At 36.0% G+C, this 20470-nt stretch overlaps 1 protein-coding gene across 13 annotated transcripts in view; it reads left to right on the plus strand.

Moving 5' to 3' along the window:
• LOC111052321 (potassium voltage-gated channel protein eag) overlaps positions 1-20470 on the plus strand; it is a 195179-nt gene that overhangs the window by 47686 nt on the left and 127023 nt on the right. The window lies entirely within an intron of this gene.

Genomic DNA, 20470 nt, shown 5'->3' on the forward strand with positions numbered 1-20470 from the left:
CTGATTGGTTCTCGTGGAATTAATCACGATTAAAATTTAACCGGCTTTTCTGTAACGGGCACTAAGTTTTAAAAAATTATATACAAAACTGAACCACTAAACGGTTGGCTGATATGGGAATGATTCATACACTTGTGTATACAACAAACGAAGATGGAATCACCGGGTACAATATATCTGAATACTCTGCTCATCATAAAAGGGTACAAAACGTTTCTCATTTTCAATGAAATACATCCATATTATTCACAAATCGACTTCTTATAGAAACATACGGCTCACGTTATAAAATATACTCATAGAATAATATACCCAAATAAACTATTTAAAATGTTGGTCTAAAGTATATTATTTTCAATAGCAAAAAGAGAAATAGGAATTTTCGAGTTGTTGACAATTCATGAAAACCTCAGTATTCATTCTTTCAAACAAAATAGAACATTATAAAATTACTCATAGAATTCACATAATTAAACTATTTTATCATTTGGTCTGAAGAATATTTTTCCCAATAGTAACAAGAGAAATAGGAATTTATGAGTTGTTGAAAACCTCAGTATCCATTCTCTCAAACAAAATAGAATATACTCGAACTTGAGTAACTCAATACGAAATAGGATATTTTTAATATTGGAACTTCCCACTTTTGAAACAAAACCCTGTTGATTTGACTTTGATAGGTGGAAACGAACTAATTCGTTTCTCCGGACATAGTATAGTAGCCATCAGAGTTAGTGCCCGATTGATTGCATGCTGGCGATCACAGATTGACAAAACAGACCGAATGTGTGATGTGTGATTCCTATCACAGTCTGAGTGTCTGATTCAGTGAATGAGCGGATGGGTGCATGTGGTGTAATTACATTCCTTGTATATCCAGCCGACTGAGCGCCACTGCAGCATGAAATTAGGTTTCGGAAGTGATCTGTTGATGCCTGATCTAAGGGTGCAGATTGCTGAGGGCCGAGTTGATGGAATGGTAGAGAGGCAAGTAGAGAAGGAAAGAGTGATGGAGGGTGGCGAAGAGAGAGAGAGAAAGATTGATGTGAGGTATAGAAGAAGCAAGTGAACCAGTGGAGGGAGAGAGACTAGCAATTAAGAAACATAATAAAAGGAGTGGATTGTAACAATGAAACAAGGTGACAAATACATAGATTTCGAGTTGCTGTATAATAATCCAGAAGAGAGAAAAGGTTGAACAGTGTCAGGAGATAGAGCTATATCAAAGTCGCTATGATAGCTTCAATGTCCATCGTAAAGTGAAGGAAGTGGCTGGGAAGTTCTGTTTTAACAAAAGTGGTCGATTAGCGGATGTACACGGCAATTTGGTGATTGATAAGGATGAGAGGAAGAAGGTGTGGAAGCAATATTTAAAGGATTTATTCCATGACCTCAGAGCACAGCAGCCTGTCTTTGAAGATGACACTGGACCGAAAATTTTATTGGAAGAGGTGAAGGCGGCTATGAAGCAGATGAAGGATGGGAAGGCAACGGGACCGGATGAAATATCCATTGAATTGTTGAAGTTAATGGATGAAGAAAATATACAGACAATAACCAAAATTTTCAACCACATTTACTCAACAGGAAAAATCCCAAATCAATGGTTGGAGTCAGAGTTCATTGCAATTCCAAAGAAGTCAAGTGCTAAAGCCTGTGGAGACTTCCGAACATTAAGTTTGATGAGTCACATGCTTAAAGTGTTTTTAAAAGTCATTCACAAAAGAATTTATAACATATGTGAAGAGCAAATTTCACCCAATCAATTTGGTTTTGTAAAGGCTGTGGGAACAAGGGAAGCTCTGTTTGGTGTGCAGGTTCTGTTTCAAAGATGCAGAGATGTGGGTTGTAATGTTTTTGCATGTCTGATTGATTACAAGAAGGCCTTCGACCGTGTTCAACATGAGAAAATGATGGATGTCTTGAGAAGAACTGGGATTGATGGAAAAGACCTAACAATTATAGCCAACTTATATTGGAATCAATCAGCCGTTCTCCGAGTAGATGGAGAACATACAGAACAGGTGAAGATCCTGCGAGGAGTTAGACAGGGTTGCATACTATCACCTATCATTTTCAACCTATATTCAGAGCACATTTTCAGAGAAGCACTTGAAGGTATCTCAATCAATGGAGAGAAGCTTAACAATTTACGCTATGCTGATGATACCATTGTGTTCTCTGATTCCATAGAGGGCCTGCAAAAGCTGATGGATAGGATTGCAGAAACGAGTAAAACCTATGGACTTGATACAAACTCAGCCAAAACAAAGCTCATGATCATTAGTAAAGATGACATCCAAGGAGCGGAGCTGTACATTGATCAGACGAAAATTGATAGGGTCGCACAATACACCTACCTTGGAACTATGATTAATGAGTCATGGGATAATTCTCAGGAGATCCGGTGTCAGATTGAAAAAGCCAAAAGTTCTTTCATAACAATAGGGTCTTTTTTCAAGAGCCATGACCTCACCTTGCATACGAAGATTCGATTACTGAAGTGCTATGTGTACTCAGTACTGTTTTATGGTGTTGAATCATGGACTCTAAAGCAAAACACAGTAGCAAAGCTCCAAGCATTTGAGTTATGGCTGTATAGGAGAATCCTGAGGATACCATGGACTGATAGGGTTACCAATCAGGAGGTGTCGAGGAGGATGAATATGGCCCCAGAACTGGTTAACATCATAAAATTCAGGAAGTGGCAATACTTCGGCCACATAATGCGCAATAGGGGCAGATATAAGCTATTGCAAAGCATACTGCAGGGCAAAATAGAAGGCAGGAGAGCCCCAGGTCGAAGAAGAATATCCTGGCTGGCCAACCTGAGAGCCTGGTTTGAAAAAACCTCCATTCAATTGTTCCGGAGCGCAACTAACAAAGTCATCATAGCCAATAATTATGATCGCCAACGTTCGAAACGGACAGGCACCTTAAGAAGAAGTCCAGGCAAAGAAGACAAAAAATGCCAAATAGGGGAAATAATTCATGAATAAGCCAAAATTGGTACAGTTGTAGGGGAAGGCTCCCTAAACAACATACTAAAAGTACTGACCGGTGGGGGTGGAGCTAAGGGGTAGAGGGAGCTCTTAAGGTGGATTTTTTCGGTTTTTGTGAATAACTCAAAAACTATAAAGGTGCGTACAGATATACGCGCCGCGAACATGAGCAATTCACTTTTAATCAGCTGACTATATCTGTATTTTAACAGAAACGGTAAGATACAGATCTGTACCCTGTTTTTTCTTTTCCGACTACTGTATTGTTCACTCTATCCAATAAATAAATAAATAAGTAATGGAGAAATGAAGTGAGATAAACTGAAGCACATTAGAAGTTATCATCAGAGTTCCCCAGTGTTTTAATACTGCATAGCTTCCAGAACAGAAGCATCATCATTGTTGAAGCACTATTATCAAGAGATAAAGAGCATCCATGAGAATTGAGAAACCAACTCCATTTGTAAACAGTCTAGAAATTTCGATAAACATAAATTGTCGCTTGTTTTTCCCAAAAGTAACATTTCCACCTTGAACAGTAGTAGGAAAATTGGTGGAATATTGATTATGTAGGTAATCGTTCAAAGCAAAGAAAACAGTTAAATGAGAAAAACCGTATTGCACGACAACTCTCTAACGAACAGTACTGCCATAAGGCTCGATCGATTGGGGTAGTCACGAAATGAATGAAAATACATGAAAGAGAAAACTCTCGAAATGATATTTCCAGTTGCTGAAGATTATACTTGTAATAAGTATTGATAACGATGCTTATGATCATGATGACAATGATTAATATTAGGATGATGATGATGAGAGATTGCTGGAACCGCTTACCACGAACAGAATTTCCCCGGAGAAAACTGGTCTTTGCTTATTTATTCTAGGTCGTTTTGAAATAGTGTGACTTGCGACTCTCTCTCATGATCTCACTCACTCTCAATTTCTCTCTCTTTTCCAAAGTCAACCATTTCGCCAAACTATCATTTTCGTCCACTGTCATTGAGGTTTCGGACTCGAGAAGGGTACCACAGACTTCGGAGATATAGGTTCACTCTCCAGTACAGTGAAATGGAATAGTTCATCATTAGCTTCCTCATCATGATTTGGAATTGATGATTGAAAGCGAATACTTCTTGTGGATCTCTGTTAGGATTTGAATGAGTGTTTCTTATTCTCTCTTATGCTATCTGAATATTTTGATTAGTCTCACTACATATCTCAACCTGAAAAATGGTCAATTCTGTCAAACAAAGAAATTCACAGTCTGTTTTGCAAATTATGTCAATAAGGGTGATCTTCAGATCATACAAAGACTGATGATGAAGGCTCCTTCAGCGAATCTACATTCTCTCTTTCATTCATTCAACTCACGTTTCTCTTCCACTTCATTCAAACAGATAACAGAATTCTTTGAGAAAATTCAATAGCATTATCCAGCCAATATCTTGGAGAAAATAATCCAATAACGACAATCAACAGGTGAGAGAATATTACCCAACCTGTTGCTATACAATCATCATATTTATAATTCATTTCTAATTATAGCTTCAGTTGGATTCAAATTGCAAAAGTAATACAAAATATTCATACAAATTCTTCCTCAACATTCTACAATGATTTTTGTGTTGGATTATTCACCCAAAACTACGTAATCCATTGATGGAATGATAATGAAAGGGGAGAGATAAGTCTGTATTCAATTATACTTTTCCCAACGTTGTTGAATGACTATGCACAGAAAGTGGGAGGAATCAACTCTTCCAAGATGCGAATCGTCAAGGAATAAAGAAGCTGAATCGATACGATTTGCAACATAGTTTTCAAGATTTCTCATGTAGTGGAGAGAATATCCTGTCACTATAGTAGATTTGCTTTGAGCTATTTCATTCTTTATGAATAACATACATGCTGACTGACCAACAAATGTGCAAGTTGAAATTGAATTTCACTACAGAAGAAACTTCAATGAAACTAACTTTACACAATATTATTCATCTGGCTCCTTCAAATCACTCATTCATAAGTAAACATCTACTTATGATAGGGGAACACAGGAGAGATAAGTGGAGAAGAACCTACTTAATAATTGACATTATTATAAAAATAGTATTTTACGTCACATGGACGGGGAATGGCCGATTGCAGGGCCAGAATGTTTCAATAGAGCACTGCAAGAGACTTTCACGTCCACTATTTTTGTCATAATAATCTGAATAAGAATAATTGAGAATAGAAAACATTACCTGCTTGTGCTGAAGTTACTACATGCATTCTATAAATATAACCTAGTTTATATATTCCGAATCTGGAATTTCTTGTGGAGCTTTGAAGAGCTAAAAGGCGGTTTTTTGTAGCAGTTTTGCTGTTCCTATTTTGGAACTAGGAAACATACTCGACTGTAAAGAAAACTTATGATTTTATTCTGTAAAGTATGCTGTAATGAGAATCATATATATATGTTTATTTTTGTTCTACAATCAGCTATTCACCGGTTTGATTTCATGCATGCAAAACAGCTGAAATTGAATGACTATGAAAAAAATGTAGTTACTCATTAATGAAATGATTCTCTCATAGCTGAAATCTCATTGTTTTATCCAGACCTCTTGCTGTATGAATTCTCATAAATGTACGTACGACAAGGATATACAGATTTGTTCGAGTTTCTGTTATGTGGAGAGTCATGTTCGATTGTGTATCTATAAATTGATGTTATAAAAGTTCATAAAATTAAGGCTTTTTTACTTTCCTTGCCCTACTACCATAGGTAAGGAAAGTATTGCTTTCCAAAAAAAATTAAGGTACCCCAATTTCAAGTTTTCTATACGTTTCAAGGTCCCCTGAGTCCAAAAACATGATTTTTGGGTATTGGTCTGTGTGTGTGTATGTGTGTATGTGTGTGTGTGTGTATGTCTGTGAACACGATAACTCCATTCCTAATTAACCGATCGACTTGAAATTTTAAACTTGAGGTCCCTATACCATGGGGACCCGACAATAAGAAATTCAATAAAATTCAATTCAAGATGGCGGAAAAAATCGCGGATAATTACTAAAAAACCATGTTTTTCACGTTTTTCTCGAAAATGGCTCTAACGATTTTCTTCAAATTTATATCATGGATAGCTATTTATAAGCCCTATCAACTAGCATGAGTCTCATTTCTGGGAAAATTTCAGGAGCTCCGTAATATTCTTGAGAAAAATGGCGGAAAATGACTAAAAAACCATGTTTTTCACGGTTTTCTCGAAAACGGCTCCAACGATTTTCTTCAAATTTATACCATGGATAGCTATTTTTAAGCCCTATCAACTGGCATAAGTTTCATTTCTGGGAAAATTTCAGGAGCTCCGTAATATTCTTGAGAAAAATGGCGGATAATGACTAAAAATCCATGTTTTTCACCGTTTTCTCGAAAACTGCTCTAACGATTTACTTCAAATTGATACCATGGATAGATATTCATAAGCACTATCAACTGGCATGAGTCTCATTTCTGGGAAAATTCCATGAGCTCCGTAATATTCTTGAGAAAAATGGCGGATAATGACCAAAAACCAGGTTTTTCACGGTTTTCTCGAAAACGGCTCTAACGATTTTCTTCAAATTCAAGCCATGGGTCCTAATTCAAATGGGTCATGTTCATAAGTCCTATCAACTGACATGAGTTTTTTCCTTGGAAAATTGCAGGAGCTCCGTAATATTCTTAAGAAAAATGGCGGATAATTACTAAAAAACCATGTTTTTCACGATTTTTTCAAATTCATACTCTGTATAGTTATTTATCAGCTCTATTAACTGGCATGAGTCTCCTTTCTGGGAAACTTATGGGGGGTCCACCCCATCCTTGAGAAATGGACTTTGTAACCTCCTTCTCGTGCATGAGGTAGGTAGGTAGAGCAGTTCATAAAAAGAACACATAGTCGAGATATTTCATCTGTAGAACAGCTGTTTTGACGACTTTAAAAAAATGACGACTAAAAAAATCATTGAATTTCACAATTTACACAAAGGAAAAAGTACTCTGAAAACAATTATATATACACATATACAAAAGTCTGATCGTAGTTTCGAATATGAGCAAGGAAAGTTGTGTGAGTGTACCACACCAGATTTTTTCTGTTAAGCATCAACCCTTTCGATAATCAAAAGTGTATATAATATACACAGTACATCATAATAAATGAATTGATTAATTCATGCATCTAACCTGGTGTAAGCATCAATATTGATGAGTACTAATATATTCATAGATTATGTGATTGGTGATATGTATGGGAGAGCATACATTGTAATTTATTGAGCCATCATGAGTGATGCCGATGGTGTTCAATGCACCATATGAACCATTCAGCCTGAATAGCCATGTGCCCTTGGAGCATCATCTCACCAGGAGTTGCCATGTTTAACCATTGAACTGATGACAATTGAGTCCGAAACATTCCCTCTGGACCTATCAATTAATGCCTAGTAGTGTCATGGTTCATATTCAAGGCTATAGCTTATCCAAGGACACATGAGTTCTACGGTGGATTCTTGAATGATGTGCTCAAGGAATAACCATGAACATTTTTTGAAATTTTGATAAATTTTATCAAATATTCATTAAAATGTTCCATACAAATATCATCCTCAAACTCATACTCATCCTTTATCGTGTAATAGTTTTGGAATTTTCTAATTCAAATACACATACACATGGAATTCAGAAATAATACAATAGGCAATATAAATATTTATGTTGAAGATATTCATAATTCGCAAATGTATAGTAAATTTCTTCAAAATAATAATGATGGAAGGGATAAGGCTGATTTATATAATCACTAAACTGAATTTTAAATGATGAAATAAAGTCTTACCCTCAAGATTCAATTATTCTCTTTTCTCACCTCATGGGAAAATCAATACTGGTTCCTTATAGAGTTATCATGATATCATAAGATATATCATTCATAAGAAGTGACAGTTACAGAACTTTTGAACAACTGAATTACGACATAGCAGTCAGGTATTTGTGAATAAAATCTATTAGCTTCTACTCACATTTTGTGGAGCGCTTTCGGACACTACAAGAATAGTGTATAGCTATATACCATGCTTGCGGACACTAGGCCCTTCATCAACACAAGCTAATAGCTTTTATTTATAAATACCTGACTTCTATGTCGTAATTTAGTTGTTCAAGAGTGATTATTAACAAGCGGTTCGTAATGGAAACAAACATTGAAGAGTTACAGAACATTGACTGTTACAGAGAAAAATTATATTCGTATTTATAATACGTTAACTCAATTACGTAATACGACGAAATTAACAAATATATTCAAAATCAAATAATCAGAAACAAGAACCATTGTTTTCTCAATGAGTATTAGGTGAGTAAATGAAGAGAACCACAATTTCATCCCATTACCTTATGAATAAATTCAAATTCATGCTATTTATTGCAAATTGAATAATCAATAACACAATTCTTCATTATTATTGCACAATGAGTTGGTTGAAAAGATATCCCGAATTCAGAGATAGACTATACATTACATGGTCTACAGCAGACCGGCAATCGAGAAATCCTCAATTCAACCCCATCAGAAGATGGGGAGAATTCAAGATCAAATAAAGAAATCAAATAAAGAAATGTGAATTGAACCAATGAGAGTCCAATTTACAAGGCAGCCTTGAACCATAAGTCCGCAATGCTCCATGCGCCCGTCTTATCATTCCGTTCATGCAATTTTTGCCGAGAAGATAAGATTTTGAAGCACCGACATAAAATAAATGAGAAAGCCTCACCATTGTCGGGCGGCAACAGTATTGACCCTTGGCCCTTGCGATGTGTGTCATGCACATTTCGATGAGGCAGCCTGATTTTTGGCGCGTATTATTTGGCGCCAATTCTCTACTCACACCACGTGGTCTTCATAGACCACAATCCAATCAATGTTTCACATTATAGCTGAGTCTTTGTGATTTTGATAGTCTTGACAATGAACTTGATGATGGTATAATATCATATTATGAATTATATTCTCCTCATGTTGATGTTGAGTGGTAAATTATTATTGTTGGTATTAAATGAGATCTCTCCATTTCTACTTTCCACTTCTGCTTTCAGTTTTACATCACTTCTACTCCTTTTGCCACTCTAAACTGACAAACACAGAGTGTTTAAGAAGTAGTGTCGAACATTTAAGGGTATTGTTTCTGGATGATAGGAGCCTACAAATGTCGTATTGGAAGTGTCCAAAATTCAGCGGTTAAATTTATCGGTTAGCAATTGATGAAATTTGCTAACTTTTTTGTCTCTTTCAATTTTTTTATAAACTGGTACTACTCTTGATAATTTGAGTATAGATGGAAACACTCCTTCCGTTATACAACTATTGATGCAGTAAGTTAGAGGTTCAACAATGCAGTCTATGACCTTTTTAATTATATTGCTGGATAAATTGTAGATGTCTACACTGTCAGATGACTTAAAGCTATTAACTATATCTAATATAATGTTAGGAGTTACTTCAGAAAAACCGAAGGCAGGCCTCCTTGCAACTTTCAATAAGTTGGGCAGCAGTAGTGATTGGCTGAGCAATTTTATCATGCACTTCTTCAACTGATTTTACAAAGAATTCATTAAAAGCATCTGGAGGAATACCCATACTAACATTACGACTCTCTTTTTTAACTTGATTGATCATTTTCCCGGCTGATTTACATCTATTACTGGAGAGCTCAATCTGAATTGAGTTGTACTGTTTCTTGGCTGTATTTATAGCATTCTTATACTCAGTCCTAGCATTACAATACGCTAATCTGGATAAGTTTGTCTTGTCTCTTATATATAAGTGATGATACAATAACAATTTGTTTTTCATTTCTAACAACTGAGGTGTATACCAGGTGGAAGGTTTCCTCCTCACTTTATGGTGAGTTTTATCATCACAGTTGAGTCTTTATGGTGTAAATATTAATGCCTAATTTCAGATCAATACAACATTCCGTTCTTGAGATAAAAATTTCCAAGTGAAATAAACAAAATGACAGCTATAAGGATAACCGCTGAGTTTTGGACACTTCAAATCCTATCATCCATTAACAATACCCTAGCATGTTCGATACTACTTCTAAAACACCTTGAATATTTTCTTGATGACTATACGTTATTACAAGAAGTATTCTAATAAATTTTAATATATTGGATATTTCAACCTACTACGTATAGCAAGAATATCTTCTTGCAATGACTACTAACTAACCACTAGTAGCCAACCCATTTCAGCAGAACATTCTCGAACTTGAATAATAATAGATTAATTGGTTGACATAAGCTTTCATGAGCTTATTGAGTGGAAGCTAGTAGTAGTAATTGGAGTTCATTGCGTTGTTTCAGATGATTTTATGAGCAACAATAATTGGTTTTATCACGTACTTTTCGATTCCAATTCACATTGCTGGGTCATCTCACTCTGTATAGAGAATTGATGTCAATAGAGAAACAAGAACATTCATGAATATAAGATAAATGCTTCTGGAAAGGCCAGAGTAATTAACTGAGAAGATATAAATATACAGATTTGTATATGTGATGGAAATTTGACTATTCTTTAAAAGATCTTTACACCCTGAAGATTCACATTGAAACGCATTATATCTTCAACATTAATTATTTCAGGATCCAGTGGTCATAAAATATTGTGAGGGAGAAAGTAAGACGAAATTCAAAATCATCCAGAATTTTTTCAAAGATTCAAGATTAATCGTGGGTGATCGATTGAGTCTCAATATGTAGTCCCGAATATGAGTCACGGGTAGTCCCAATAGTCCCGAAGAATGTGAGTCTCAAAAAATAATAAATCTCAATTCAAGCTAAACTTGATCTCAATGATTTTATTATCGGTGAATGTAGAATACTCTGAAAACTTATTAGAGAAGTTTCAAACCATTTTATTTATTTATTCGTGGACAGAATCACAAATCATAAAAATATGATTAGGAAGGAACAACAGGCTTGGCCCAAATCTATTCCATTCCCAAATTTTGATAAATTAATAAAATGTCCAAAAATTTTAATAAGCTGAACATTTTGAATTTAGAGAAAATAAAACACCAAACTATATTCAAATATAACACTTAATTATCACTTCATATTAAATTAATCAAGTTATTTTATAAAATTTTGAACCCAAAAATACACACAACTTATCTCACTAAGCACAGCTGTTCTGTTTTAATCAAAGATTCAACTGATGTAGGCACGTAATTAATACTGATATATTCAAGATATTCCAAAGTGTTCCCAAGCCATGAAATGAACTTCTCTTCTAAAAATGTAACCCTTATTCGTTCAATGCAATGTTGTAGCAACTCTACATTGCTTCTGTAGACTTTTCATGGAAAAGCCTTTCTTAGTTGAACTCTCAGCGATTCAACTACACAAATCTGAGGTTTTTCGTACTTGAAAAGAGAATGATGAAGCACTTATAAACCGGTGGTTAAGGGGTGAAGCAAGTTATAAAGACTTGAAAAAGGTATACAAAGGCACAGACTGTGAATAAGGAGAGGATAACAGGGAAGGAAGGAAAACCCAAGGAAAGATTAATGAGAGAGAAGGAGACAAGTGCTTACTTCTGTGTGCTCTTTCTTCCCATTAGTTTTCGGTCCTTTGGCATTCACCAATTGAGACAGATGCATGTGGGAGTATGTAAAATATGTAATATGGAGTGAGAGAGGAAGTATCTTCCGAATCAGTAGTGGAGCTCACTCGCTTCCTCCTTTGTAGAATACGAGCTCTTGGAAAAATAAAATCTTGAATAGGACAGACAATAGGAGATGATACTAATGATGAGAATCATGAAAGTAAATACCTACCATACTCACTCTGCATTTTCCAGACTTAATCACCTACATTATTCTACTGGAATAGGTTTGAAACTGCAAATTGATTGACTGTCGCCCCTAATCCATTGAATTGAATTTCCATAGAATAAACTCCTGCTATGAACATAAATCTGATAAATTCCAGTCACGATTAGAATAGATAGAGGATAATTAATTTCCAGAATTTTTTTACATTTCATAACATTTGCATTCATCCAAAGTCATTTGAGTCGACAGACCTTACTTTGGTGTTTATCTTTCAAAGCCTACTATATATAAAAGAAAATATCCATTTATATGATGCTTTGGGTTCATATCACTCATATGGAACAAGGAATAGGGCTAATTTGAGTTTGATCAGGTTCAATCACACCAGGACTCAAAAAACATTAATCTATACAGCGATAGAATTATATAATTTTTTACCTCCTTCAATCAGAAACCTAGATTAAAAAATTTAAAAATAAATTAAAAACAATTCTGTCAGAAAATTGTATTTACACAATAGATTAATTTTTCGAAATAAATCTTGAAGTGGAATAGCCTTTTTTACTTGATAGTTATATTGAGATCAGAGAAAAATTTCTTGGTGTAGAATTAGTTATAATGATCTATCTGTGTACGATTGACTTATAGTATTTAATAGTTCTATTTATTTGTTATGTGTCTACTTTTGTTACCATTTGATGCTGTAATGCATTTGATGTTCTCTTTTGCTGCAACAATAAAACATTTATTTAATCTTCTACATTATTTGACTATAATAGGTTTGAACATGCGAATTGATTGACTGTAGTCCATAATCCAGTTACTATGAACACAATCCTAGAAATTCCAGTCATAGTCTATGACTAAAATGAATAGAAGATTACGAAATTCTTTGATTTTGAATACCTAGAGATTTAGTTCTCATTGATTATTAGTGTGATAACGAGTGGAGTGATTGTGTTGTGGATGTAATAGTGGATAGTGTGTAATCAAGATAAATCTACTGATGAAAGGTTGAAAAAATCCCATATTCCATGAGTGATGCACATGAACTTTATTGTATATTGAAATTTATTGTTTGATATATCACTTCATGAAAAAATTAATTCAAAAAGAATATTCAATCCAAATGATTTTGGAGAAAGTGATAAAGGACTCAACTTCAAGGACAATAAAGGCAGGGTTCGAATACAAAAACATGGAATTCCCAGTTGTACGTAGTAACAAGATTGAAAAATATTTGACAGTTCTTGTGGTAGAAATAGATTGATGTATAGAACTCATATGCATCTACTTATCTGATGTATCAATAAAAACCTTCTATGAAATAGAGGCTACTTTGATGTTACAAATTATCAATTTGGAGCTACTTGAAAAGGAATTCCCACTTTTCAGTGACAGTTAACATGACTGGAACTATAATGTATCAATAAAAATATTCTATGAAATATAGGCTACTTTGATGCTAAACATTCTCAATTTGGAGCTTCTTGAAGATAAATTCCCACTGGGACAGTTAACATGACTGGCACAATAAAAATGTTACACCCACGAGTTCTCCAAAAGGGCTTATTCATACTCGCATCGACGGGCTGAGTGGTAATAGTCCAATTAGAATAAGCTTATGGTGGTTATATTTCGTCTGTGCCGGTCAGGTTCACTGGCACTGATTTGTGACTATCCAGCTTTAATCTACTGATGAAAGGTTAAAAAAAAAATTCCATGAGTGATGAACATGAACTTTATTGAAATTGTTTATTATATCACTTCAAGAAAAATTAATTAAAAAAGAACATTCATCTTAAGAACAAAGCTTTTTGAGTATGTAAGCATACTTCACTCAGAAACACATTCAGTTTAAAATAATTCGTAACACATTCCATTTCAAACTCATTTGTTGCATACAACAAACTAATTCAGTTAATGAATAATAGCCTCACTTTATACAAACAGACGATTCCCTTGAACGTGTAATATGCTCACCGTGTCCATTCAACACGAAACTGATGGAAGACCCACTCAATAAGGAATGAGAACGGTGGAAAATGAAGCAGAAAATAGAGAAATGAGAAGCTGATGAGAATTGCCGAGTGGAAGGGGGAATGGAATGATCAGTGGAACAGTAGAGTAGGTTGGATAAGTTGGTTCTCTGTGTGATAAGCTTGCTGAGTACATATGTGTCAGCTCGCTGTAGCACAGTGCCCTTCCCTGCTTTGTAAATTATCTTTCAGCGCTGAAGCACTGGTCTGTGAATTTGCTCTGTCCACGGAACCGGTGCTAAATCATCATAATTTAGGGACAAACAAAGGTGTGAATCATTACTGGGATTCTGGTTTCATTATTCATGCGGCACTGACAGCGGCCGCCATCTTGTGAGGATTGCGGACGTCTTCAAGTCGAATAGCCAGTCAGACAGCTGCATCACGATTCAGCTCATCAGTGTAATGAAAAACATTTGTGACCAAGCTTGTAACGGTGACAAAAGCATGGTTTCGTGATATAGAATTACAGGAGGTTGTTGGTATTGTAGCTGTTTTAGGAGAAGCCTCATTTATTGTTTTCCTCAAATTTATTGTGATTCCAAGATTTTTGTACTCTAGATGATGGAGCTTGTTTCCGAACACAATACCGGGTTATCATAAAAGAATGGTGCGGTTTCAGTAATTCGTAGGAAGATTGTAGGGAAATTTTAAAAAGTTATATTGGTATCTCTGAAAAGCCTCTAACCCAAAAGTTTGTTTATAAGCTGTTCTAACCTCAACATCAGTTCTTGTACTGTTGTTGCGGTGAGTTTAGTGAGTTACTATGTTCTCGGTTAAAGATAAAGCAAAGTGTGTTTTATTGATGGCTAAATTAAAATCTATAATTTTAGTTCAACGTGCGTTCCGACGTGAATTTGGAAGAGATCCACCGCACAAAAATAACATAACACGCTGGTTTAATCAATTTGAAGAAACCGGATCAGTTCAGAAACAGAAATCAACCGGCAGACCAAGTGTACCGGACGAAACGATTGAACAAATTAGACAATCGGCAATTAGAAGTCCTGGGAAGTCCATCCCTCGTCGAAGCATTGAATTAGGTATTCCGAAAACAACGGTTTCAAAGTTTTACATAAAAAACTCAAATTACACGCTTATAAAATCCAGGTACTGCAGGAATTGAAACCCAATGATTGTGTAAACCGTTACAATTTCGCTGTTGAAATGTTGGACAGAATAAGTGAAAACGAATCATTTGTAGAAGATATAATTTTTACAGGCGAAGCTACTTTCCATGTGAGTGGATGTGTTAACAGACACAATTCACGAATATGGGGCTCTGAAAAGCCACACGCAATTGTTGAGAAACAACGTGATTCGCCTAAAGTTAATGTTTGGTGTGGTGTGATGAAAAATCACATAATAGGGCCTTTCTTCTTTGCTGAAAAAACAATTAATGTAGTTGCGTATCTCGACTTGTTAATCAATTATCACAATTGGAGTAGGTTGTTGGTAATACAGCTGTTTTAGAAGACTAATTCATTGTTTATTCTCTTATTTGTGATAACAAGATTTTTTGTGCTCTGGATAATAAGAGGTGGGCCACTACAATGCGGGTGCTTTGATGAGATATGCTTCCTGAGGTTGCTCAGAGTGGAGAAAGTAGTGATGCGACTACAATACCTACACTTGTAGGGTCTTTCTGGGACTTTTCTTCTGGTAGTGTAGCAAAGAGAGTTACCATCCTCAGATTGATTAGAATCATTCTCCACAATTCTACCTGGGATACATTGATCATTGGTGTCAGTGTTACCACTGCTATTGTTATTGTTTGCGTTTGAAGTATTGTTATTGCCATGCTTCTTGAGTAAGTGGCGGTCACAGTTGGATTTGGTCATGAAAAGATGGGAGCAATGGGGACATTTGAAGGGCTTTTGACCAGTGTGAGTCATGACATGTCGTCTCAAAGATGAGGACCAAGGAAATTTCTTGGAGCAATAGGGACAGGAGACACGGTTTGGTGACAAGAAGTATGCGCTCTTCTTCTTCTCACCCTGGCGGTTTCCCATGCTACTGCCGTCAATGTCTGATTCAGACCTGAAATTAGAAAATAATATATGATTAAAAAACTATACCAATAAACTATGTTCTACCTACAATAACAGAAATATGAGAATTAAATGACGAATATTAATTCTTACACTTGATATCTATCTTATTGTGAGTTTCGATCAATAGTGATATTATCATAGTGATTCTTCATAGTGATATTATTCATACACAATCGATTTATTTATTCACCCAAAATAACAGCTGAAACATGAACATCATCATGTATGTCAAGCATTAGCACTGTGAAATTTAACCATTATTGAAATCTTCATTTTTGAAAGTGAGAAAAAAATCAAATAATATCTTTCACGAGTATTGATTGAACAGAATGCTTGGATTACATATAAATTATAATTGAAAAACATCAATTTTATGCATAACAACGTTAATGAGTTGAAGTTGAATTCTTATTCAAAACGATTGTAGTCCAGTCAAGGAAAGATTATAGAGGGAAAAGTATGGAAGACAATTTTTGACCACGCATTTCTGTTTAGGGTAGTTGGGAGGTAAACATATCAAAAGTCCCCACCCCTACCCCTATGCTAAGGGGGTGGGGGTGGTTTAAAGGTACCATTTTTTGGTTTCTCGCATAAACTCAAAAACTATGTATCATGAGGACTTGACTGTCATATAACAAATTAAAGCTTACATAATTTCCCACAATATTCATCCTACAGTTTTTTTTTATATATCGACTAGTTTTCGAGATATCCGCTCTTGAAGGTGTGACATTTTTGGAAAAAAACACGTTTGCCACCAATTTTTTTCTATTTTTGCTCTTATAACTTTTTAAAAATCGACGGAAAAAATCCATGCTGATTATGAGCTTATAAGGCATTGAATTCTCTTCAATTTGATGTATAATTTCACGCTTTTACGAATTTCCCTACACCTTTTGCAGCAGCTTTAGTGTTGAGTGTGAAATCTCAATTCTTGCAACAATAGACCAATTGACAAAGGAATTTGGAAGGAATCTTTTAAACAAGAATTTTGACTTTGCAGCTTTGTTGAGACTAGTTGGAGGAGAACATATCAAAAGTCCCCATTCCCAACTTATGTGCTATGGGGATGAGGGTGATTTGAAAGTTGCATTTTGCAGCGTTTTGCTTCCACGCTCATATCTAGAGAACAACGCGTTCAACCGACTGAAATAACTATTCAAAAATGAAGCTTGATGAATTCTCTACACTTTTTGTGAAGTGGAATTTTGTGATATTCCCAACAGTTCCCGAGATATTCGCTCTTGAAGTTGTGTAATTGTTGGAATAACAGGGTTAATTTGGACTAGTTAGTAGGTGAACATTGCAAAATTGCGCATCTTTATCCCCTCTGTTGAAGTTGTGGAACCGCTGCGTTAAAACGTGTTGCATCAATGACAATTTCACCCCCTACATTGAAGCTGCTATATAACAATGGAAGGAAAACTTGGAAAAGTGAAATCATACATCATTTCAAAGAGAATTCAATGCTCGACAAACCTGCGATAAGCATCAGTTTTTATGATGCATTGTTGGTGAGGTATAAGCCCTGAAAGAGCAAAACATTGGATAAAACCCTGTTATTCCAACAATTACACAACTTCAAGAGCGAATATCTCGGGAACTGTTGGGAATATCACAAAATTCCACTTCACAAAAAGTGTAGAGAATTCATCAAGCTTCATTTTTGAAGCTTCGTTGCATAGTAGCTCATCCCCTCCTTGATGTCGTCCAACATTTTGTATCTTCAAGAGCGGATATCTCGAAAACTAGTAGACATATAAAAAAAACTGTAGGATGAATATTGTGGGAAATTATGTAAGCTTTAATTTGTTATATGACAGTCAAGTCCTCAGGATACATAGTTTTTGAGTTTTATGTGAGAAACCAAAAAATGGTACCTTTAAACCACAACCCACCCCTTTAGCACAGGGGGTAGGGGTGGGGACTTTTGATATGTTTACCTCCCAACTACCCTAAACAGAACTGCGGGGTCAAAAATTGTCTTCCCGACTTTTCAACCTATACCATTTTTTGAGCATTCATTGTCTGGACTATTGAGAGTTGCACTGTTTTAATAACCACATTGAATGCAATCAATTGTTAACAGCTAAAATCACTATCAACTTCTGAATGAATATTGACCATTCATGACCATGAAACATACTCAGTATTATCTTTCTACAAGTGTAAGGAAAAAAATTCAGCATCCTAGCTGATCAGCATTTTCTTCGTACTGATCAATACTATAAATACTTTCGAATACTATAAATTATGTAAAATAAAAACAGAACATTCATAATATGCAGTTGATAATGATGATTATTTTTCATTATTTTGATTTCATTCCATCCACTGACCTACAAAAGGGGTTTATGGATTTGTCAATTTTATACCACAAGAGAATGTGTGCTATCCTCTTAAACCTCCAACTTAAGGTTTGCAGTGCTCAAACATTTGATATTTTAATGTTTTGATCACAACTTTTTAGTTTACCGATTGCATATAGAACAATTAAAAAGATAAACTTTTATGGACTTGGATTTCTGACAACTATGTAACAATTAAGAATGATAATGAAAGATTATAGTACTCACTTATTCTTATCACTTGCAGGGTTGTTTCCCTCACTATTGGGTGCGACTAGGCCTTCTTCATCCTCCTCGCTATTCTCATCGCGCATTTGGTGATCATAATTGTACAAGTACTCCTTGAATGTTTGCGTGGTAGCATTGCCCAGCAATCTAGAAACCAATGCTAGATTGACGTTGAGATTTTCATCTTTTTGGAATGGAGTTTTTTCAGTTTCTTTCTTCTCTGATAATATACACTTAGGAGAGGGAGCCTCAATGTCTTTCTCGTCTTCTACTTCTGATATCATCTCAACATCTGCAATATCGGTGTCATTGATTAATCTGTCTTCATCGATGACTAGTCTCTCATCACTATTTTCTTCTTCAGTTTCAACATCGAACGCGTTGTCATCTTCTTTGGCATGCTTTACTTGATCGGATTTGGCGGCCGTTCCAACTTCCATGAGCATAGAAGATTCTGTTATGGGATGTTGATGCAGTGAGCTTGGACGATTGACTTCATTATCAGATCCGCTGGCAACAGCAAGATGAGGGAAGTATGACAGCTGGCTGTTGAGGCTGCCAGTAGGTTGAAGATTGTTCCTTGACTGAGCCTTCTTCCCTGCACCATTACCTGATCTCTGCCTAGGTGTCCAGTATTGTGGATGTCGTACCTTGATGTGTCGCTCCATATTATGTCGGAGAGTGAAACGAGCTGAGCAGTGTTCACAAGAGAACGGTCCTTCAGTGTGGTAAAGTCGCTGCTTCTGCTTGGGAATCGGCAGAGCGTTCTTGATGACCATCTTTATAGATGATGGAGGAATACTCTCGTTACTGACATTGCTATTACTTGTTGAACTTGGAGCACGAGGACTTGGAACAACTGGATTATTCATACCTGGTACAAGTAATACGTTTTTGTGTTGTGGCAAGTTGAAGCCAATGTTGGAGTTTGGAATATTTTTATCCACTAGACCAATTGGTGAAGAAGATGCACTAGGAGACATGACATTTCTCAGCAGAGGCAATGTTGAAGGATTATCATGTGAATTAACTGTGGTTTGATGTATTGGGCTGCTTTCATTGTTATTATTTCCGTTTACAACAGGAGGCTTCCCAGCAAAGTTTTGGTTCAAAGCATCAATCAAATTCATGGGAACCGAGTTCTCCATCCTCCAATAGTACTCCATGAGTGCTTGATTATGAAGAGTTTGCAAGCGATCTGCAGCGCTGGCCATAGCCATCTGGTCAAATATGAGAGATCCACCTGATGACAGCTGGAATCTTCTAAGCAGGTCTTCATAAAGGCGCACCTTCATCTCCAGTATATAGTCTGCTGTGAGATTCATGGGGAACATGACTCCTGGATGTGGAGCCAGAAAGTTGGGAGAAAAGAGAGCAGCCGCTGCAGCTGGATTTGGAGCTCCAACAAAGTGCGAGAATGCATTATTATTGTTATTGTAGATTGTAGTATTGTTGTTCAAGAAGAACGTTGATGGCAGAGCAGGTCCAACGTTACCTGTGGCTGCTGCAGCAGCATAGAACTGAGAAAGATACAGCTTTTGGAAGTTCAGGAGTTCAGAATTTTGCAAGCCTGGCTGGAGACGTTGTGACTCATCAACAACGTCTGGGGAAGATTCATTGATTTGTTTGGGTGTTGAGTTCGGGTCATTCTCTTCATCCCCTGTCAAATCTATAATGTGACAATTTTCTTCACTACGATCATCCTCCTCAAATTCATCAGTAACTTCGACTACATTTTTCTTGCTCAAATCTTGTGGCACGTCTGCTGGCTCATTATCGTATTCAGCATCACTAAGGTCATCTTCACTCACGCTGAAACCTCCAAAATCAGACTTCCTGCTTTCCAGAGAATCATGCTTCATGAAATCTTGACGTTTGAGGGTCAGAGCATCCATAGCATTCAAAGCATCCATACTCAAATCACCAATGTC

Source organism: Nilaparvata lugens, chromosome 11, assembly GCF_014356525.2.
Source record: "Nilaparvata lugens isolate BPH chromosome 11, ASM1435652v1, whole genome shotgun sequence".
Classification (NCBI taxonomy): domain Eukaryota; kingdom Metazoa; phylum Arthropoda; class Insecta; order Hemiptera; family Delphacidae; genus Nilaparvata; species Nilaparvata lugens.